Genomic DNA, 23,197 nt, shown 5'->3' on the forward strand with positions numbered 1-23,197 from the left:
TAATTAGTTGCACTTATCAGCACAACGCAATCATCTATTAAGTAATTCACAATCAGCTTCGCACAAACTTCAAAGAGAAATTTAGACAATGATATTATTCTTCTGAATTTTCATCTAAATTTGAATATTCCCTTCTGATCCCTGAATCAATAGAACATAGTCACTCCTGTCTGTCATTCTTTACAACCTACAAGCCAATAAAAGAACAGTTAACAGCTAACAAGCATACAGTCAAAAACATGCTAATAGAATTAGCATTTACATCTCCAATTCTTTAACAATAGTTCTCTACCAGATATCTCAAGCAACCAAAACCAAGACTGAAATGAACGAGGAGTTTGTTTGTTTGCCTGAGGTAGGTCAGGTGATCCTCGGCTCCATTAATTTTCTAGAATTGACTCCATGACAACAACCAGGACTTTGTAACAGGTCCAGAATTGATGGACTGAATTTAGTAGTAGAGGAACTATTAATCCAACACTGAAGTGTAGGTAGGTCCAGTAGCAATGCTCTGTGCTACCAGGCAAAACCCATAAATCCAACCCAATTCTTTCCTCATATTCCCTCTCGCCAACCAAAGGATAAAAGCACTGCAGAGCTAGAAGTGGGATCGTAGTGCAGTGTACCCTTCAGTAACCATGCAGCTGGACAACTGAAGAAGGGCATGATGGGCTCTACACAGCATAAGACTAAGCAACCACAGCTGAGGTGCAACACATTTCCTGGGGATTAATGACTGCACAGGAGGATCACTCGGCGTTTTGGAGCAGCAACGGGCCATCTACTCCGTCAGCCATCAGTCCCTGATAAATGCTTTGCACCAAATTCATTACTGATATTATAAAGTAAAAATCAAAATTAGCAAAAGGTCTGGATTTTTAATGGGTATATAGGAATTTTTTTTGACTTCATAGGGTGCTAGAACAGGCCCCAGGCCACAAGAATAATGAGGCCTCTCAGTACACCACCCCTCCTAATGGACAGGAGAGAAAAGGATTGTATTGGTCTTTCATCATACTCCAAGGCCTGTGGTGTACACCCTCTCCATCTTCCCTATCACAGATTGTCCACTTCAAGTATTTAGAAGTCACAAGCCAGGTCTGAAAAATCATGAGACTGGGTTAAAAATAATAAACTTGGGGGTATTTTCCCTCTAGTATCCAACATCTTGTGGTTCGCACAATGAAACTGTGAAAGGTAGCAATGCTAGCTGCTAGATTTAGGCCCCGATGCAGCACAGCACTAAAGCAGATGCTTAACTTCAAGCAGGCGAGCAGTCCCAGTGTATCTTGTGCAGATCATAGCCCTTTCACTAGCTGACATCAGTTTAATTTTTCAAAAGCAGCCACTGTAGATTTAAAGGTGTAAGACTTGAGTTGGAAAGTCTGTGCATGCTGAAGCCTTGTTTGGTTTACAAGCTTAAAGTAAACCAATCACAGAGGTAACTAAGATTCTAGAGCTCTTGGGAGGTTCTGTCCTAAATTCCATTTCATTCTGACAGGACTGCTTAAGAATATTAACATGCACTAGTATATGCTCCCCAAGCTGTTCATTTGACTGCCTCAGTTTGTCTGAGAGAAATTAGCATGTCACTCTGAGCAGCGGCACAGTGTTTTGTGGCCAGATGGTTAGGTACAGCTAGACTTCTCCTTGCTGTCTGTCTCTGTGTGGGGCCTGTTTGCACTACTTAGGCCTTGACATGCACAGAAAGCAAAGTAAAAATTCTCCTTATAATTTACTTCCTGAGTATGTGTATTTGCAATCAGTCGTCAGCCAGACAGATGGCTACTGCAGCTGCACAGCTGTTCTGGTGGTGGCAAGCATGACAGATGAGCCTCAGGCAGATGCAATGGTGCTTTGGATTGCCAACTAAAACTGAAAAACAAAACAAAAGAGAAAACCCTACAACTACCCCAAGTAGCTGAGGGAAATAGCATCTGGAAGTTGTTACCATCTGATGACTGTTGAGAAACCCATGAAACAGTTTCCAGGGATTTCTGATATTTTGTTATTTTTTCATCTGAGTGGGTTGCTGAGTAAAGCAGCACGTGAACAATTAAGGCTTAATCATACAAGTGACAGTATACAGGCAGGCATCTATTTTCACACAGAGCTGCAGACTCCAGAATGTGCACAACTGAGGCCTTTAAGCTCTGTTGAGAGTCTTATGAAACCATGTGATAAGACGGCTCATCGTCATAAAGCACAAGAAAAAAAAAATCAGCAACACTGTAGGCACAAAAATTAAGCTGACTGAACTCACAAAGGAACCTCCAAGCGCAGTACTGTATCTCCCAATAGCGAGGTAAGGAGAAAAGAGGTGGTGGGGGTGAGGCAACATGCAGAGGTTTGAAGGTGATCTGGCAGCAGAATTAACAAATTCCAATGCTTTCTGCAATATGTGCAAAATTACTCCATTACTCAGGCGAATAGGAATATGTAGGGTTTGCCTCCATGAAGAAGTTGTACAGTATAACTTAAGGTGTGATTTTAAACTGAATTTGATAAGCCAATGCAAACCCTTTTTGGGGGCTCTTCTTCCTGTTTGCCTTAAATTGACTGGAAACTGGTTTAAGCTAAAACAAAAATTGACCACTCAAATACGAATATCTCCATGACACATTTACATCTGTTTAACTAAACTGGTTTACACACATATCTCCCAGGTCTGGAAGGGACCTTTGGAGGTCATCTAGTCCAATCCCCTGCCTTCTTGGCAGGACCAAGCACCATCCCTGACTTCTATTTGCCCAGTCCCTAAATGGCCTCCTCAAGGACTGAGCTCACAACCCTGGGTTTAGCAGGCTAATGCTCAAACCTCTGAGCTATGGTTTAACAAGCAACCTGCATTAAACTGATGCAAGTTCTAGAAATGTTAATAGTTAAACGCTTAAACCAGCAAGCCTCACCCTAAACAGATGAGGCTTACGGGATACAGCTAATGGATAGAAGCTGGAGCAGCCCTCATGCATGCTTTTGTGTTACTTTAGTGGCTAGGTGACCCAGTCAAGGATCAGGACCCCAGCATTCTTGGTGCTGTACAAACATACACAAAAAGATGGCTATACAGACGTTGCTCTTCATATGCTGCTGGCATATAACTTAAAAGTACAATAAAATTAGCAGTAAATTTGTTGCAAACCAGGCAACCCAAAACCTCAAATCAACCCTTCTCTGCCCTTCCTATTTCCCCTCATTTTTGAATGTCAGTGTGTGAAATGGTGTGGTAATATGCTGGAGAGGTCCTCATGTTATCAGATTAGTTATTTCAGAACAAGATGACAAAAAAATTCAGAAGCTTTGTGGCTCTCACAAAAAACACCTAGCCACAGGGGTGCTGGAGATACATCAACACAACCTGGTTTTAAGAGGTTTACATCATGTACAAGGCTTAAAGTTTTTCAGTGGCTTTCAGCCTCTCCCCATCTAGCCATCAGTTCCTCCTTCTATACAGTAATGAGGTTTCCAGGGAGGACAGATCAGTAGTTAGGACACTAGACCCAAAATATTTTCCCACCATTTTCAGCAGATCAGCAACTCCACTGACATTAGTAAGTTCACAGGCCGTAGTACTAGGTGGGATAGAATTTGGTCAACAGGATGCAAAATGGAAAGTTTAACTAATGCAATATTTTTAAAAGGCTGACAACTCAAGACTCTTGCCTACACTGTAACTCCTGCTGGCTAACATAGTCATAGATCTTACCGCCTGAAAAGGACCTCAATCTCAAATGTAAAAGAAAACCAAGAAAAAAGTAAACATACGTGTTTTAAAGTCTTCATTGTATAGCACAAGGAAAAGGAATGGTAAGACACAAGCGCACTTGATTTCCCTTGTGGGCTACCTTTAAAGTCTAAATATTGAAGCAAATATTGATTACACAGCATTGTTCCCCATTTTTAATTTATTTGACTGTATTCCTGGGGAAACATGCCTGATATGAGCAGAGAGGGGAGGGCTCAACAGAACTGCTTAGTCCTCTGGTAAAATGTGAAATTAAAAATGAAATGAAATTAAAAAAAAGTTTGTGTTAAAAAAAACATATAATTAAATATGACACTAGAGAGAAAAGTCAAGGGTCCATGAAAGCACAGTAAATAGAATGCTGCAGCAGTCAGCCAGCAAGCCCATTACAGACCTGCATTTTGAATGCAGTGAAAAAGTCAGCTTGCTTCTGTCTGAATAAGAAATCCTTTCTTTAGAGGTAGGCACTATCTACAGAATCAAGTATCCCTAGCTAACAGGTGGAACGCTATTTCCCCAATAATGTGTTAGACCTACTGGCTCTTCAAAGTAAATGGATGGAGCCCACCTCTGATGTTTGGGAAAAGATTTCTGTTGGATGAGTCATTAAAATTAACACAGAGATGTGCTCCTTCCCACTCCCTGTCTTTTCCTTCAAATAGTCTCTGCATTTAGAAATGGGCCATTTTGCAGATGTACCTCTAGTACTTTCTTAAAATAATGCCCCACCTGCATGTTTTGTAGTTATTTGCAGCAAGCAACTTTGACAAAAAGAACCTTTTTTGTTTGGTTTGGTTTGTTGTTTTTATTGCCAGTGTGTTGAAGCTGATGGGAATTTTCCCATTTTTGATCTTTCAATTCAATGGGAACAGGATGACATCCAAAGAGTAGGACAGGGAATGATTATCCATTTTTGGTATTCTTGTCACAAAATAAGCATAACTATACAAAATTGCTTCTGTGGCATTATCACCTTTTGGAGAAAACCGCATGCAACTCCACTGCTTGTTTTGGGGGCACAGGATTCTAAATTGAATGGAAAAGAAAGCAAAACAGAACAATAATGGATCAATTAAATTAATTGGTCACGTTTTCACTAAGACCTTCAGCTTTTCCTTTCCAATCATTTATTCTTTTTTGTAAGTAACTTGACAGGAAAGTTCAAATAGAAAAGACCCATCTCCAGAATTAGGAATGAAGATCCAACACCAAACCAAAGCAAGAAACAAAAACAAAAAATCAAAAAAAAAAAAAAAAGGGAGGGTGACAAAGTTACTGAACTTGACTCAATGACTTGGAAAGATCAGAGTGGGGTGTACTACTTGATTGCCAGAAGATGCTAAATGTTGGTCTTACCCTCTGTCTGTCCATGAGACTAACTGGGATCACTCACTGTTACATTACTTCAGGTTTACATCATTTTAGTGGAACCACGTTTTTTAAACAAGAAAAATAATGACCAATCAAATGCACTGAGAGTGCACCATACATATTACTGCAGTCATTCTGAATACGATCCACAGGCCACAGACAGCAGCTGTATTTTATCAGGCAAAAGAAAGCCTCCTTTTAGCCACACTAATATTATTTCTTATTTGACTAACAATATAATTTGATTTCCCAGGGAGGGATCAGGACCTGATTTAACCAGAAGTAAAACAAAAACAGAATAAAAGATGCTCCATGCTTACAGAGCTATAACAGGTAAACATCCATTATATTGGAATTCCGTCTCTTACATGTCATATCTTTTTTTCCCTAGATCCAGTTAACACAATGTACAAAAGTCTACTGAAGACAAAAAGAGAGGTAAGATAGGTGAAGTAATATTTTTTATTGTACTAACTTACATTGGTGAAAGTTACAGACATTTGAGCTACCAGCCTCTTCACTAAAAACAAGTCATAAGTCTCTTTTTGTCTTCAGTAGACTTTTGTAAATTGTATTAACTGATGGTTAACTAACACAATGTAGTTATCACTGGAGCTAGTCAGAATTTTTTTAATCAAATTTTTGACAAAAAGTGCTGTTTTCATCTAAACATAAAACATTTCAAAAGCTTGTTCAGGAAAAAAAAACAGAACAAAGGATTTCCATAATGTTAAAATTGAATTTTCATTGTTTCAAAACAACTTTTCAAAATGAAATTCAATGTTTTGTATGTAATTTTTATTTTAAGTTAAAAATGGTTGAAACCAGAATGAAACGTTTCAATTGATCAAAATCTAATTTTTTTTGGTAAGAATATATCTTTTTTGCAGGAAATTTGAACTTTTTTTCTGAGCTGAGAACAGAAAATTTTGTTGGAATCATGAAATTACCAATGAAATGACAAATCCAGTTCCCAACTTCCCACCCAATCTTGTATGTTTGTAAATTCTAGTGTAGACACTCTCCATGCTTCCTTAAGGCTACAAATATTTGTTCTTTACTCCAGGGTTCAGCAGATGATAAAAACAAACCTAGATTAAATGGGTGGGCAGTGTTCAGACAAGGCCTACTAAAACACCCAAGTCTGAGTTGGCAAACCTAATTCACGTAGGCTGTGGCCACACTTGGCCAAAACTTCAAAATGGCCATGAAAATAGCTCAATAGCTATTACTCAATAGCTTTAGGACACTTCCAGCTGTGGCGCTTCGAAAGCTCCGCTTTCAACCGCTTGCGGCTCAGCACGGCTACAAGGGGGTCCTTTTCAAAAGGACCCCACACCATTTGAAATCCTCTTATTCCTTTCAGTGGAGTGGAATAAGGGGATTTCGAAAGGTGGGGGGTCCTTTTGAAAAGGACCCCCGTGTAGCTGCGCCGAGCCGCAAACGGTCAAAAGTGGCACTTTCGAAGCACCACAGCTGGAAGCATCCTAATGCTAGTGAGGCGCTGAATAGTCAATTCCACGCCTCATTAGTAATCTTCAAAATGGCGATTTGCATGGCCATTTCGAAGTTTTGGCCAAATGTGGCCACAGCCATAGTGTTACAATTTACACTGCTACACCATCACACCTTCAAAAAATTGACAACAGAGGAACACAGCCAAAACCAACAGAACCCTATTAGAGCCATCTACAACTCTAGAGTCATCTACAATTGTTGAATGAAAAGTGAATTAGTAGGAGACAAAACACAGGTCAGCAGCAGTAACCAGTGCTTGTGGCATGAACACTAGGTAGAAGAATTTCTGGCATAACCAAACAAAATGAGAGAGCAAAGAGTTTTGCTTAAGGTCCCACAGCAATAACAAAAACAGAATAAAACTGAAATGATGAAATTAGATATTCTACATCAGGGTCAGCAACCCCCAGCACACGTGCCAGGAGTGGCACACCAGCCTATTTTGATTGAGCTCCTGCCTTGCGTGCCAACACCCTCCTCTCTCCCATGCAGCCGGGAGCTTGCTCAAAGTCATACTGCCTGTGGATTAACAAAAGACCAGCTAACGCTACCAACTACCACTTACATAGTAAGGCTCTGCATCTTAATTGATTTATTAATAAAGCTGATGTAAGTAGGACTATCGGTGACTTTAATAAGTGTCACTGTCACCTGGATTGTAGTCAAAAGGTCAAATTTCAGCACTCCACATCGGAAGGGTTGCTGACCCCTCTTCTAGATGCAGTATTCTAGAGGCAGTACTCTCAGGAATCAGAATCAGATCACTCCAACCCCCAGTGCTTTCTCAGCACCTATACAACCCAGCACTTGTGCCCCCTAGCCCACTAAAAATTTCTTACCAAATATTTCTATAGATTCAAACTACATGCATCCACAGCATCATTAACAACACAGAGAGTCAAATCAATTCACAGAGGCTGCACACTAACACCCTCAGGATTAGCAATGAGCAAGGGAACTAAATGAAAAATTAAATTGACTGCAGTTCTGAAGTCTCTCTAAGGAACTTGTGCCACTATTATGCCTCTAGCTTTTTTACTATGATTCCAAAGCAGAAAAAAATATGAGATTTGTTACAGTCAACGAAACATAGGGATGCTTGTTAAAGCTCAACTAAGCAATTATCTCATTCTTCAAAAGATGTCTCAAAACTTTTCACAGCATGACAATTTGCCCAGTCACAGTATGCTTTCACTTTGCTTTCAGCACAGCATACTGTATCTCCGACGTACTTATTTTCTCCAAAATACACTATGGCTGTGTCTACGCTAGCCCCCTTCTTCGAAGAGGACATGATAATCAGCCTGAGCGGAGAATATTAATGAAGTGCTGTGATGAATATGCAGCACCTCATTAGGCTAATTCTCCCTGCGGCAACTTTGAAGTTGCAAACTTCAAAGCGCTGGCATGCTGTGTAGCCACAGGAACTATAAAGTACCTGCGCAACTTCGAAGTGCCTTTACTCCCAGCTTCCCAGCTCCCACAAGCCCAGGGGAAACAGGCTGCCACCTGGTTCCTAGCTCCCCGCCACTCTGGGAGCCAGGCATGGCTTCTCCCTGCGTTCCCCCACCTGGGAGAAGCCAGGCAGAAGTCACGTCACCACAGCTGTCTGTCTCCCAACTTCTCCCAGCTGGAGGAAGCTGGTGAGAAGCCACACCACCTTATGGCATCAACATTACATCTGTGACCATAATGTTCCACAATAATGGTCACATGTGATGTAAGAGAAAATGAGAAAATGACAATGGCAACTGGCAACTCTAGATTTCTTTTACCACAGTTTTCTGTATTGTATTCTTGAGTGATAGATCCAAAACCTAGTTAACTCATTAAACAAGCCATACGGATTAGGTAGGCTAAACTTTTTTCCTAGCAACATCCAACTTAGCAAACAGCTTTGGAATTTACTTGTCAAAACACACAAACTAAAAGGCATAGAGAGAGAGTCTTGAACACTGATGCATTGCAAAGTGAATTATTTAAGTTACTCAGAAGTTGATGCACTCAGCCATACCCACATCTTCATCCACATCATGTTCTCCCAATAAGCAGTTTTCACTATGATGTTTCTGTCTTGCAACTAGATCCTGCATACAGTAAACCCTCAAAATGCTCGATTTCGAGATGCACTTAATTCGCATTAACATGAGTGAAGCACAACTTAAAACCCCGTTCCCCCCAGCCCTGGTTCACCCTCCCCCCCAGGCCCCGCTCACCACCCGTGCATGGCTCTGGCTCAAGACCCCTCATGCATGGCTCCAGTTCAACCCCCTCGAGCCCCAGTTCAACCCCCCGCCAGCTCACCAGCCCCTTGCGCAGCTCCACCTCAATGCGCACCCCCCACCTCAAACCCCACATGCATGGATCTGATCCAACTCCCCCCTACCCAGGTTCAAACCTCTCACATGAGGCTCTGATCCAACCCCCCCATCTTGGTTCAAGCCCCACCCCCAGCGCAGATCCAGCTCAGTCTCCCCCCACCCCAGTTAAACCTCCCCACCTGGCTCCACCTCACCACCTCCACTCTCATTCAAACCCCCTGCGTGCAACTCCAGCTCAATTCCACCCCACGTGCCCCCGCATGCCTAACCCACCCCAGGCTTAACCCCCCCTGCCCTCCTCCCATGGCCCCAGCCCACCACCAGGCTTAATCCTCCCCAACTGCCCCCCCAACCCCAGGACTTACCTTTCAAAAGGAGCTCCAGGTGCTCCTGCTGCTTCCCCAGCTGCAGAACATGCGTTCCACTGGGGAAAAAGTTGCCCCCCCCCGACTTATGTGAAATTCGAGGTACGTGAGGGTGCGTGGGAACACAACCCTCGCGTAAATCAAAGCACTGCTGTATTCTTCTTGCACTGCCTGTATTTGACACATTTTTCTGTTTTTAGCTCGGGAACAAATGTCTTCAAAATATTCCCAGATAGGGTCTCTTTTACGCCTGGAAGCCAGGACAGCTTTTCTGTGGCAAAAGTGTAGTGGAATATAGGAAGCTGTGTGTGTTCCTTACTATGCTGCCTTGCCTATACATTGTCTTTCTATCTTGAAGATGGCGTCCTAACTAACTTCTCCGCCATGCTTGGCCAAGGTCCACCACCACATAAGCACAGAACAAAAACAATCCTTTCTGGCTTGTGCCTTTCTTTGCAAATGTTACTTTTTAAATCTGCTGAGAAACAGAAACTGAAAGCTCAGAACTTTGAAGAAGCCAGAGCTGGCAGCTATGCTGGACTGACGAGACCCAGTAATTCATTTTATGAGACTGTAAAGTGCGTACGTAGAAGTTTAGTATTTTATTGATGATTTTAAATAATAAAAAAATTGATTAAAATTAAAAAAAAATTTTCAAAAAAATATAGATTTTTATACACTCTGACTTTAGTGCCTGTTCATGTCTTCATCAATTCACAGATTTTTAAGACCATTATGATCTTCTACTGGGACCTTCTGCATAACTCCAGCTATGGAATCCTGCAAATCCTTCACAAGAACATGCAACAAAGGGAGAGCTGTGTGCATACTACTGATTTTCCCATTGCTGTAAAATTTGATACTCCTTTAACTAGAGAAACCACAAAAAAACAAAAAACAATCAAGCTGGACCACCGTAGAGAAATATTTTCACCTAAGCATTCACCAGCCATTCACTGGGATGAAAGAAAGAAAGAAAAAGAAAGAAAATGTGAAAATAAGCATCTCATCATAATCTAAGCAGATAGATAAAAGACAAACCTTGTCTACTTAGACTCTTTAGAATTCCAAATGTTCACGGAAATGAGATGTTTTCCTAAAAGCGCAGCACTGGTGTGTAATTTATTCAGTTGTTATAATATGACCTCTGTAAATTTGATGAGTCTTCCTCTTCCATTCCTAGAGACCTATATAGGTCTTCTTCAGCTAAGAGCCCTGAGATCCAGAATAAATGATCAGCAAAGAAAGAAGCCACTCTGCATTCACTGTCTGTTTAATTACATAAGGCGAAAGTATTAGATATCAATGTAGCCTGAATGTTACAAGAGAGACTGGTGAATGAGCAGTTATGGTATGGAAAGAGAAAAATACTTAGCTCTTTACATTATTAAAGTGCTGTGCAAATATTCAGTGATTAATACTCAAGCACTCCTATTAGGTAGGAAAATTGCATGCAGCATTGAATCCATGCCAGTCCCAAGATCTAAGAGAGACAAGGTGAGTGACGTATCTTTTGGGCCAACTGAACAGCTAGATTCTGACGTCTTAAGGGCCAGATTCAGATATTCTTACTCATGTTGAATAGTATCTTATTCCTCTGTCGGCTGAACTTAAGTCAAAGAGACCACTTGTGAAGTTAAGTGCCACTCACTATGAGTAAGAGTATCGGAATCTCATGTCACACAGTAAATCCACTACAGAGATGGGACTAGATTACAACTCAGCAATTCAAGAAATCTTTGCCAGACCTACCAAAATGGGAGCCACTTAACATATGGGGAAGAATAAGTTGTACCAAGGTGGTATCAGTGCCACAATTCAAGTACATCGTCTAAAGGCTGCTGTTGAATACTTTCAAAATTGGAAGATGAATCCACTTGACTTCCAGAGTAGACAGTGGAAGATTTATAACAGCATATTACCAATGTCAAAAATTGCCTCTAAAATAGCATGGGGCACAAGAACATACAATTTTCTATGTCAGCAGAGACCAATGTTAAGTCTGGTACCCTGTCTCTGGCTGGGGCTAATTGTGAGGCTTCGGAGACATTTAAAGCAACCTACAATGTACCCAACAAGTTGTGCAGTGCTGTACATGGAATGGAAAATCTCTCTTCTGACCCCACAAGAATTATTTTACACTCTGAAATAATATACTCTGATTACCCTTAGCTTGTTATCTTGCATGCATAAGTATATACATTAGTGGTTATAACGTTGCCCTGAAGCAGAATCAACAAATCCCACAGAAAGGCATTCAAAAAGAGAGAGAGTGTGTGTGTGCAAAATCTGATGTAAAACAAAGTCACATACAAACACATTCTTAAGGGCATAAGATAATTATAGATGATTATTTGAGACTGATAAAAAGACTAGTTGAGCTGTGGAAAACAGTCTCACAATAGTATTATATAATTAGAGAATTTATTTCGGAAGCATAAGGTAAATATGAACCATATAGACAAAGCTCAAAAAGACTGGATCCAAAGTTCGGATTCTTATCTGACAGTTACAAGCCGCTGGTTATGTAAAACTGACACCTTGTGAGACAAAATTTCTAGTACTCCTTGTTTTCAGCAGAAACAGAAATACTAGAACTTTTTCCCCTGGCATTTTGTATAGTACTGATTTAGGCCCCAATCCAATTACTATTGATGGAATATGGGAACTGGAGTGGGATTTTACTTAGGAACAGATGATTAACCATATCAGACTGGGCCTTGGGACACAAGGTGCCATAGGAACATTATGTATCTCGTCCCTGACCTTCAATGACGTACTTCACTTAAATCCTTGCTCTCCGGGTGGAGCATAGGACATTTACAAGTCTCCTCCACTTCACTCTGTCCTGGGACAAAACTTCTAGCTGACCCCATGGGTGCGTCTACACTAGCAAGTACATTCGAAATCCAGGTCAAAACAGCGGGTTCTTTTGAAAAAACCTGCAGAGCATCTACACACATATGGCGCTCTTTCGATATTAACTTAGAAAGAACTCTCCCGTCCTGTCAAAGTCGGTCCTCCCATCCCGGGATGGGAAGAACGCCCTCCTTCGAAAGATTATTTCAAAAGAGCGCAAGTGTAGACACTCTGTGGCCCACTCTTTCAAAAGAGCGGGTCTTCCGTGGCTGCAATCAGCTGGCAGGCGAAAGCGCCGCTCCCCACACAAGCAGAGCTCTATGGCTCCAGTGTCCGGCTGCGTTTGAGGACGCAGGCTCCCAGAAGCCCTCAGGCAGGAAGCAGAGAGTGTGCATGCTCCCGCCCCTCCCCTTTTGTCTCCACAGCTCCCGTAGCCAGCGGCCGGACCACCCCCCACCAGCAAGGGCGAGGGGGAGCTACCTGGACCCTTCGTGGCCGCCGGGCCATCCGCTGGCGCCACCTGGGTGGGGAGGAAGAGACAGGGGAGGCTGCCCACAGTGTAGCACTGCGGGACCTTTCCAGCATGCTGCAGGAATGGCTGGAGATGGAGCGGCAGGCCTGGTACCAGGTGGCGGCTAATCTCGACACACTGACACAGGCTGTGGCCGGCTGCCAGGCCTGACCACCACCCCATCACCACCCACTCCCACAGCCACCCCTCCCCCACCCCACCATCCCCCCCTCCACCCATTATCCCCCTACCCCCCACCTCCCCTGTCCCCCACTCGGCCTCCCCCCTTCCAACTGCCCCTCACTGCCCGGTCCGCCCTCCAACCCCACCACCCGCAGTGAACCCCCTCCAAATGCCCAACTTGGCTGCCCTGGTCCTGACCCACCTGCCCCCAGCCAACCTCGTCCAGCTGGCCCACATGCTGTTGGCAACAGCCGGCCAGGGAGAGGCCACGGCTCCCATCCCCCGCTCCCCCCGTGCCAACCCTGCACAGCCTGCAGAGGCCTCATGCGAGGTGCGCCCCTACCTGCCCGTGGCACCAGTCCCAGCCCAGTCCTGATGGGGCCCCCAGACATGGGGGGGGGCAGGGTGTGGGAAACAGGGATCACACCCTTCGAGCCCCCAGGAGCACTAAGGTGCCCCCCCTCCACCCTGTAAACTGTTACCCCCTACCCCCATTCCTCCCCCCTGCAAATAGTTGTCAAGAAGACTTATGTTTTGTTATTTATATTAAAATGTTTATTTTTGTGTTCTACCCTGTGTCCCCTGTGCATGTGTGGTGGAGGGGAGTGTGCACTGTGGTGGTATGTGTATCACATGTCCAGAATGGTTGTGTGTGTTTGCGGGGGGGGAGGGGGTCACCATGCGTCCCGCTCAAAGGGCCTGGCACAGGGCCGCCCGGATCTACACCCCGTCCTGCTGGGCCAGGCGGTACGGGGCAGCAGGGGGCTGCTCATACCCATACCCCAGCTGGGCGGCCCACCCCTGTATGTAGGGCTTGTTCTCGAGGTCATGCAGGGTGCAGGAGGCCCCGACTACTACCGGGACATTGGCCAGGCCCACCTCCAGTCTCACGTGGAGGCACCTGAAGCGCCCCTGAAGGCAGCTGAACACCCACTCCATGGTATTGGGGGCCTGGTTCAGCCACTCATTAAAATGGTCCTGGCTCTGATGGATGTGCCCCCTGTATGGCCTCATGAGCCAGGCCTGCAGGGGGGTAGGCTGCATCCGCCACGATACATGGCGGCATTATCACGTCCGCGATGGGCAGCTCCCGCTGGGGGAGGAAGGTCCCCTCAGCCATGCTGCGTCCCAGTCCCGAGTTCCTGAAAACCCTGGCTTCATGGGCGTGGCCGGACCAGCACACGCGGATGTCCTGGAACCAACCATTGGCTCAACGAGCGCCTGCAGGACCACGGAGTCGTAGCCCTTCTGATTCACATAGGCCCCGTGACTGTGCTCTGAGACCCTGAAGGCAATGTGGGTGCCGTTCAGGGCCCCAAAGCAGTTGGGGAAGCCCAGCTCCTGGAAGCCCCACATGGCATCGTCCAGATCCCCGACATGGATCAACTGCTGCAGGAGCACCTTGTTGATGGCACGGACGACCTGCGGAGCAGTGAGAGGGCATGCTCACGAGTGTGGCCTGCACTGCATCCTGCACTCCCACTCCCCCACTGCTCCCCACCCCTGTGCCCGGTGGGTGATCCCAAACCACTCCCCACCTGTGTCCCCCATAGGGCCCCTTGCTGGGGTGCCCCCTGTCCCCTGCATACAGTGTGGGTGTGATCCGGCCATGGCTTACCTCGCTGAGAATGACCCCAACGGTGGCCTCGCCCACCCCAAACTGGTGGCTGATGGATTGCTAACTGTCCAGTGTGACCAGCTTTCATAGGGTGATGGCCACCCATTTCTGTGGGGGGAATGCCAGCCTCATGTGGGTGTCCCAGTGCTGGAGGATTGGGGTGAGCCAGTGGCACAGCTCCAGGAATGTTCCCTTGGTCATCCTGAAGTTCTGCAGCCACCCGTCATCACCTCGGTCCTCCAGCACCAGCCGGTCCCACCAGTTGCTGCTTGTGGGGAAGCTCCACAGGCGGCGGGTGATCCGGGGGACAAGCTGGGGACATTGCGCCCTGAGGACGGCCTCCGGGAGAGTGGCTAGCCAAGTGGCCACCCAGAGCCACTGAAGCACAGTGGCCAGGACCGCACCCAGTGCGCTGGCCATGGCCTCAATGCTGGGGTGCTGCTACACGGGGTCCCTGGGGGCCTGGGATGCCTGCTCTGTGTGCTCTCTCAGTCTCTCTCTCCTCTGCCTGGGGACAGGCCGGGGGGGAGCCCTTTAAGGGGATGGTGGGCGGCGGGTGGCAGCCCCCAGAGGGCTCATCCCCCATGCAACCCTGCCCATTGTACTTCCTGCCCCTGCTCTTTCAAAAGAGCACCCTGGCGTGTGTGGACACTCTCTTTGGAAATTGTGCTGGGGACCTTTTGAAATAATGGATCCAAACTTCGGTCCCTGCTGGCATGTGGACACTTCATTTCAAAAGAGCATCTTTCAATGTTCTCTTTCGAAAGACGTTCTTTCAAAACAGAGCTGTAGTGTAGACGCACCCCATGAGTACCCAGTTGTCCTTCCATAATCACTCATTATATAGTATCTTCTCTTTCCCTTTCCTCTGAACCGAGGCAAACAACTGGGGACACACAATGAGGTAATATACAGTAAGGTCTCAAGAGTATGGAAACCCAGAGCACACAACCCTGATCTTACATGGCTGGCCCAATTCCTACAGTAAACCCTGGAAATGCGCAATTTCCAGTTGTGTTTAACTCACCCTTCCCCCCTGCCAGCAGAACTCCCTTCCTGACTCTGCACGGCTCTGGCTCAGCGCCCCCCTCCGCTCCACTCACCACCCGCGCATAGCTCCTGTTCACCCCCCACCCCCGACTCTGCCTCCAGCTCACCACCCCTCAGGTGCGACTCCATCTCGACCTCCCCTGCCCTGGTTCAAGCCCCCTGCTGGCTCACCCCCCCACACCCAGCTCTGCCTCACCACCCCCCATGCATGGCTCCAGCTCAACCCCCCCACCCTGATTCAACCCGGCACGTGGGTCCAGTTCACCCCCCACATTCCACCCTGGTTCAAACCCCTTGCAAGCGACCCTGGTTTCATCCTCCCACCCTGGTTTAAACCCCCAATGCACAGCTCCAGTTCCATCCTCCCATCCCGGTTCAAACCCTGCATGCGCAGTTCCAGTTCAAATCCCCCGCACCTCAGCTCACCACATGAACTCTGCTTGAACTCACCACACCCGCACACAGGTCCAGATCAACTCCACCCCTTCCCCCCCCTGCAGCCCTAACCCACCACAGGCTTAGGCCCCCCCCCGGCCCACCTCCCATGGCCCCAACCCACCACTAGGCTCAACCCTCCCCAACTGCCCCCCGGACTTACCTTTCTGCTGCTTCCCTGGCTGCAGAATGTGTGTTCCACTGGAGAAAAAGCTGGACCCCCACTTACATGAAATTTGGGTTATATGAGGGTGCGTGGAACAGAACCCTCATGTAACTCAAGAGTCTACTGTACGTTATGCAGACCAATGCCACCTATTTCAATTGCATATTCACTTGCTGCATTCATGGGATCTATGGACCTAGTTAGAGAAAATATCTAGTATTTGTTCACCCCTCCATGTCCTTTTGCCTGCCATTGTTGCTCACACTAACTCATTGACACCACATCTCTGATTAGCCCACCTATTGACATTCGAGTTTACAGTGCAACTCCCTCTGAGCTAGTGTGTCTGGCCACGTAGTCCATCCAAGCAGCAAATACTTATGCTTTTAGACACAGAGTCCTCACCTCAGTGCCCAGAGATGACCTAACCAGGAGTATTACACAGGATTCTGTTACTACCTATAGTAAATTTTCCTGAGTTGTAACTATTCCAAGCAAGGGAGCTACCACTACCTCTCACAGGGTGAATCTACGCTTACCTGACAATCTTACCGTAGTCGATCTTCCGGAGTTCAATTTTGCCATGTGTGCTATGACTCTCAGGACTCTTTTAGTACTACTATTTCTTAAACTATGCATGTTAATTTTCCTCACGTCATTGTTGGACCTTTATTTTTCCCCATGAGTTCACTTCCAGGCTCTATGTTGTTTCTCAACGGAAATATTTGCAGATGGAAATTCTGAGCATCAAGGAACCAAGTGCACTATGCTCCTCTTTCTCTCATTTTGAGTGTCACCATTTTGGTTTTTGCATGCTGGTGGCCATTGTTCTTATCTCATTGATGTACCTCCAAGTTTCCCATAAAATCTGCTGTTTCATTTGTGTGAATATACTGAGTATGAGATTTTATGTAGTGATACACAGTATCTCACCTTAATCAAAAGTAAGCTTCAAATCACCTTCCAGTCTCTCAGGTACATTGAGTTTCAGCTTGATCAACACAAAAGAGTGCTTTGTACTATATGACTGACTGATGAGAAAAGATGAGAGTTCATTTCTACAACCTTTATTGGTCTTCCAGCTGTCTCAAGGTAATAATAAATAATTAATTTATGGCACTTATATGTTGCCCTTCACCAGATGCACTTTGTCCTTGAGGCCAGTATCTTTACCCCAATTTTCAGACAGGAAAGGTAACACGAGTATAAACACTTTTGGAGAAATTTTACTCTGTTTAAAACCTTCCAGCATCATTTTTGCACCTGCCATTGTTTTGAATTAATTTTTAACCAGGACTATATTCATTCCAAGCAATTTTTTTTGAGAAAGATTATTCCAGTAAGAAAATGTATGGTTTATTAGGTAGGAAAACTGATGGTCCGAAGCAGTGCTCTCCACTTGGGTTCCGCGGAACTCTGGATGTGCATAGATTGTGTCTAAGATTTCCAAAGGGGTCTGAGCTACTATTTGAAATTTTTTAGGATTCAACATATGAACAAAGGTTGAAAACCACTGTTCGAAAGCGAAGAAAGCTCAAAATTGACCAGAACCATTGTTTGTCTAAATTGGCATTGTTTCAGGATTTAGCTCAGTCTATTTTCTTCTAATTACTATCCATGAAAATGTTTCCTCAAATATATGGTTAAAGCAGAAAAAAAAGCTATTTTTCTCATTAAGTTTTCTGTGATGATTAAGTGCTATTTACATTTTCAATTACAATTCTAATATTTTACATAAGCTTTTATGATATAGCTATAGAACATTAAACTCGCTGGCTTTCTACATAAACACACTTTTTACTTGTTTCCTTTTTTTACAACACTTCTGCGTTCCACTAAGAAAAAAAGTCTCCTCCAGAACACATAATAGTAAGGGAAAAAATTATCATCATTCTTGGACTGGATTTTCAAAGGCAGTTGAGCAGCAGTTTTTTTGAGAATTTAGCACCCACAACTGGAGCCAAATTCTCTACTGCACCCAGAAACTCAGATTAGGACATTTTCAGCCATGCTTAAAAGAAACAGAACTTGGACCCTAATATGAGGAATTCTTTTTAAAGCAGTTTATTTATTTTGGTGCTTACACAGGAGCAAAACTGCTTTTAAAATTCTGGCCCTGATTGAGGGTAAAAAAGCTATTTTAACAATTCCGGAGATATTATTCTACTTTAAAGTGACTTTCTCTGCAAGTTCACTGAGAACTCTCCCTTCAATATTCTTTCTAGCGTCTTCCTATAATCGATTATTAATAAGAGAACTGAAGACTAAGCATCAAGTTATCCATTCAGCAGTGAGTGATACAAACACACTCAACTCAATCCATGTTTTGTAATAAGCAAAATATTAATGGCTTCCTAAGGAAAGCTATATAATAATGTATACTGTTCAGTGTATTGCTGGATTTAAATTTCAGATATACTTGTCTTCACCTAAGAGATGTAGTAATGAAAGAGGAGCACTCTCACTGGACAGCATCGTCTTTTCATGAACTCAGTGGCTACAGGATACCTTTATAATATTAATACCACTATGTCCTGAAAATCCACACATATCTACAATTTGATAGCTGATTTATATTGCACTACTCAACTAATTCCAATTTCAAGAAATATTGCTAACCAGTCAACTCATTTTCCTCTTCCTCTCTCAATGGACAAAAGGATTCTTACCCTCTATCTTCTCTCTCACTATTGGTCCTAACTGAAGCATCAACACTTTACATTTAGACTACTACAGATTGTATCTCTTTTATTATTAAGCAGCATGCTGGTAAATGTAATTACTGATTGTTTCCTGTAATTTAAAATTAAATGCATGCTGTCTGGAAATTACGAAAGCCATAAAGCCTACATCATTTCCCTGATGTACTTTTTGCCCTTTCTAAGGCTGTCTGCTGTTGGTGATTTCACAGCCATCCACCAAATTAATGTGATCTTGAAGACTAATAAACTACTCAACTTTCGTAAAACTATCAGATTTCCTATAACTTGCCAACATTATTAATGGCTGTGCAGACAAAAATGAAAATATACAACCCCATCCTGTGTATTCCTAATCATGCATGCAGATCTCACTTGTGTGAATAAAGATTAAGATGACCCATTAAAGAGAATTTTATAGTTAAATCTAGTTCATAACATAATGTTGCAGGCACAAAACGACTATATTTTAGATATGTATGTCTGGCGTGAACTGTGACTACAAATGCTAATTCTGTATTCAAACAATAAGCTAAAGCATCATGTTGGCAAACAAATTATGAGGGCTAAATATCAACCTTACATTGACCGAAATGTACTTGGTAAGCAACTATTAAAATTATTATTTTACTATACATGATAGAATGTACAGATATCAAGCAGAAATCTTGCTGAATATCTCTAAGACAATGTTAAGGTATGAACATTTTACAAATCTTACTGTTTTAAAACTCCTTTCTTTGTATACTTACTATTGAAAAGCCACCAAAATATTCATGTAAAAACAATTAAAATTAACATGAAATGGTTTTAAGTTCCGCAATGCTATGGCTTTATTTTCTGTTGCATAGTTTATTTCCAAAAGTCAACGTTGTCAATAAAACATTAAAGATACCATCAACATCCCTGCAGCAGTGGGCTAGGACTAGGTCTTAAGTTTCTAAGCAAAGTTTAGAACAGATTAGGAATCCTCAATACAGTCCAGCTAAAATGTAGTTTCAGCTCCGGGGGAAAAAAAAAAAGTGTTTTCTCCTCCTGATTTTCTGTAGAGACAATTCAGAAAGAAAGGGGAAAAAACAATCAAAACTACTCTTTCCCAGCATCCAAATCTCTCACAATGAACCTCTGTCCAAAGTCATGATAACTGTGCTACTACTATGTGATTTCAAAATATTTCACAAGTCATCCCTTAACAACATAAGAAAGCCATAACTGAGTTAGACCAAAGATCCATCTAGCCCACTGCCTTCTGACAGAGACCAATGCCAGATGCCCCAGAAGAAGTGAACATAACAGGTAATAATCAAAATGTTCTCTCTTCTGTCATCCTTGAGAAAGGGTACATAAATTGCACCTGTATTTGCCTCCTGTTGGTCTCTGGAGTTTGGAAATTCATAGAATCATAGACTCACAGGACTGGAAGGGACCTTAGGAGGTCATCAAGTCTACTCCCTGCCTAAAGCAGGATCAACCTCAGCTAAATCATCCCAGCCAGGACTCTGTCAAGCCGGGACTTAAAACCACCTAGGGACAGAGAATCCACCACCTCTCCAAGCAACCCATTCCAGTGCTTCACCACCCTCCCCGGGAAATAGTTTTTCCTAATATCCAGCCTACACCTCTCCTGCTGTAACTTCAGCCCATTACTCCTTGCTCTGCCATCTGTCACCGAGAACAGCCTCTCTCCATCCTGTTTAGAGCCTCCTCTCAGGAAGTTAAAGACTGCTAGCAAATCCCCCCCTCACTCTTCCCTTCTGCAGACTAAACACCAAACCAAAACAAACACACATCCCCCGAGAGCCCGGGCTTGACGGCAGCAAAACCCTCCCTTGTTCCTTCCCAAACCGACCAGTCCCGCAGCACCTTGAAGACTGACCCGTTCATTCACTAGCTTTGGCGGGTAAGACCCCGAACTACTGTCCCTACCGGATGCTGGGACTCCCGCCGATCAAGGCTCGCCGCTAGCCAGAGCCGGCTGCCTCCAGCCTCCTCGGAACCTGTCACCATCCCAACCGCGCAGCCCTGGGGCGGGAGCGACCCCACCACCCCGAGGGCGGCTGGTGCTGCTGCGCGCCGGCTGCGAGACGGGCCCGTGCGCGGCTGAAGCCACCGTGGGGGAGGCGGCCGTGTGCGTGGCAAGCACCTCCTCCCGCCGGCATCGCGCCCCCGGCCGCCGCCCCCGCCCCCGCCCCCTTCCCACTCCAACTCCAACTCCCTGCCCCGCGCCTCAACCCTGCGAGTCACACACGGCCCGGCTGGCAGCACCCCCACCCCCCGGCAGGCAGGCGCGGCCACTGAGCGCTCCCCGGGGGGCGGCAGCGCCGGCGGGCCCCGGGCAGGACCGCGCCGAGAGCCTCCACTCACCGCGTGCGCCGCCGCTCCGGACGCGCCGGGGAAGTGGGGGGGGGGCGGGAGGCGGCGAGAAGGGGGAGCCAGTCAGTCGCCCGCGGCCGCCGGCATGGCGCTCACCCGCCGCCTGGCCTGTGGCAGCTCTTGCATCTCGCTGCCATGTTGGTCTCCCCCCTGGCCGGCTCGGGCGGTGGGGTGCGAGAGCGGCGCTCCCCTCGCCTCCTGCGCCCGCTGCTGCGTGCACGGGGAGGTGCAGCCCCCGGGGGCGCGCGGTGGAGATGCACCAGACGCTGCGCTTGCCGCTGGCGCCCTGCCAGGCGCTGGGGTAGCGGGGCGGGGAGTGAGAGACAGACTGAGCGAGCAGACTGGGAGGCAGGGGCCGCCCCGCGCACGGCGAGAGAAAGCGAGCCACAGCAAAGCACGCCCGCGAGTTTGGCCACGCGGAGCTGAGGGGGAGGCTGGGAAGCACGGCTGGGCTCCTCCTTTTGTTCTGCGGCTCGCCGACCCAATTGCCAGCAACCACAGGGTGGCTCTCCAGCCTTCCCCCTTCCAGCCTCCAGCTGAGATGTGCGAAATGACTCCCTTTGAGCCCCAGGCTCTTGCCTGCGGCCGTGGGAGAGCCCTCGAAGTTGCACGCAATTCGGTCATTCTGAAATGTCCTTTCAGGCTGATGGGGAGCAAAAAGCCCAAACTTCAAATTTGTCTCACAACACAAAATTTCTGGGGAAAAAATCGTTTTGGAAATAGGAAACTGACCTTTATAAAGTGCTCTGGAAGGTCGTTTCCATATTTGTCTATAAACAGGGGAAATATCAGACCCTATTGAAATGGCACTGAAGCTCTTCAATTTTAAAAATGAAAATTTCAAACCCTTTTACATTAAATTGATAGATTCCTATTAAATGTTTGGTTGCATCAAATCAGCATTTGCTGCCCAGAAAACTGTTCTGCTGGAAAAATTTCCAACAGCTCTAAAGCTTTGCTCTTTCTTTCTCCATCACTTAAAATTAGAGTCTATTTTGTTTCATGAACTAGGTCATGAAGTGATAGGCACCAAAAAGACAAGATGCTGAGTCACGGGTGCTTTGGCCCACCAGAAACTAATTGAAAAATCCTATGCCTGTTGATAGGAGGAGGGGGTACTGTTTTGTGGTTATTCATTGACGATCTTGTTTGTTCAGCCTTTAAGTTTGAGGAGCAATTCCAGAGATCAAGCATGATGATTGATGACTGCTTTCTGTTTTGCTGAACCCCTGAATTGTAACTAGGGAGTGGGGAAAAATAGTAATACTACAAGCATATGAAATCAGATATTAAATTCTTAGAGGAGAGAATTTAAGTTAGTTTGAGTTAGGCCAAAAGCGTGGTGGTGAACAAGTCTATGTTCACCAAGTAGATTTACCATTTGTCTGATAGGCTCAATTCTTTTGCAGGGTTTTGAATGTGCTTTGCAATCAGTTGCATAATGATAAATTCACACATGCAAAACTATAAATATTGTACAACACATTGGAGAAACAACTGCTCAATGCAAAATTTTCGTTATGAAACTGAAAGTCATGCAAAACTCACCAAGGTGTGTGTTTCACTAGCATTTTAATATCAAGAGGATCACCAAGAGATTTGCTAAGACTTAATTGTGAGCAATCATAACCTGATATATGAATATGCACTGTGTTTTTGCTTGCTCTTAATGAGAAACCAAGTAATAGCTGTAGGTTTTGCTTTGAGTTGTTGGATGCATCAAACCCTAAGTACAAAAGAAATCTATATTAAAAGAAAGTTTACACAAAACAAATCCAACACACGTCTTGGCCTTCTCTCATTGTAACTCATTTGGGGCATTTGGTACATGGTATACTTAGGTTTTCTACTTTTTCTAATGACTGTGAAAAGGAATATGCCATGAAGCCCTATCAAACTTTTAAATGCTTCTAATTTTGGGTGTTAAATTACATCAAGTCATAGTATCACAAGCTTCAAAATTAAAGGCACTTCAGCAGTCTT

At 45.1% G+C, this 23,197-nt stretch overlaps 1 protein-coding gene across 3 annotated transcripts in view; it reads right to left on the bottom strand.

The window, feature by feature from the left end:
- The window catches only part of PRR5 (proline rich 5), a 126,934-nt gene extending 105,376 nt beyond the window's left edge, over positions 1-21,558 (bottom strand). For 2 of the 3 annotated variants that reach the window (XM_075003605.1, XM_075003589.1), the window contains exon 1: positions 20,768-20,921. The gene's annotated coding sequence lies outside the window, so the exon portion shown is untranslated. Of the gene's footprint in view, positions 1-20,767; positions 20,922-21,205 lie in introns of those variants that run through there. The other variant, XM_075003598.1, reaches the window with a different exon arrangement.
- Positions 21,559-23,197: the final 1,639 nt, after the last annotated feature.

The sequence above is a fragment of the Carettochelys insculpta genome, chromosome 1 (assembly GCF_033958435.1).
Source record: "Carettochelys insculpta isolate YL-2023 chromosome 1, ASM3395843v1, whole genome shotgun sequence".
NCBI classification, from domain to species: domain Eukaryota; kingdom Metazoa; phylum Chordata; order Testudines; family Carettochelyidae; genus Carettochelys; species Carettochelys insculpta.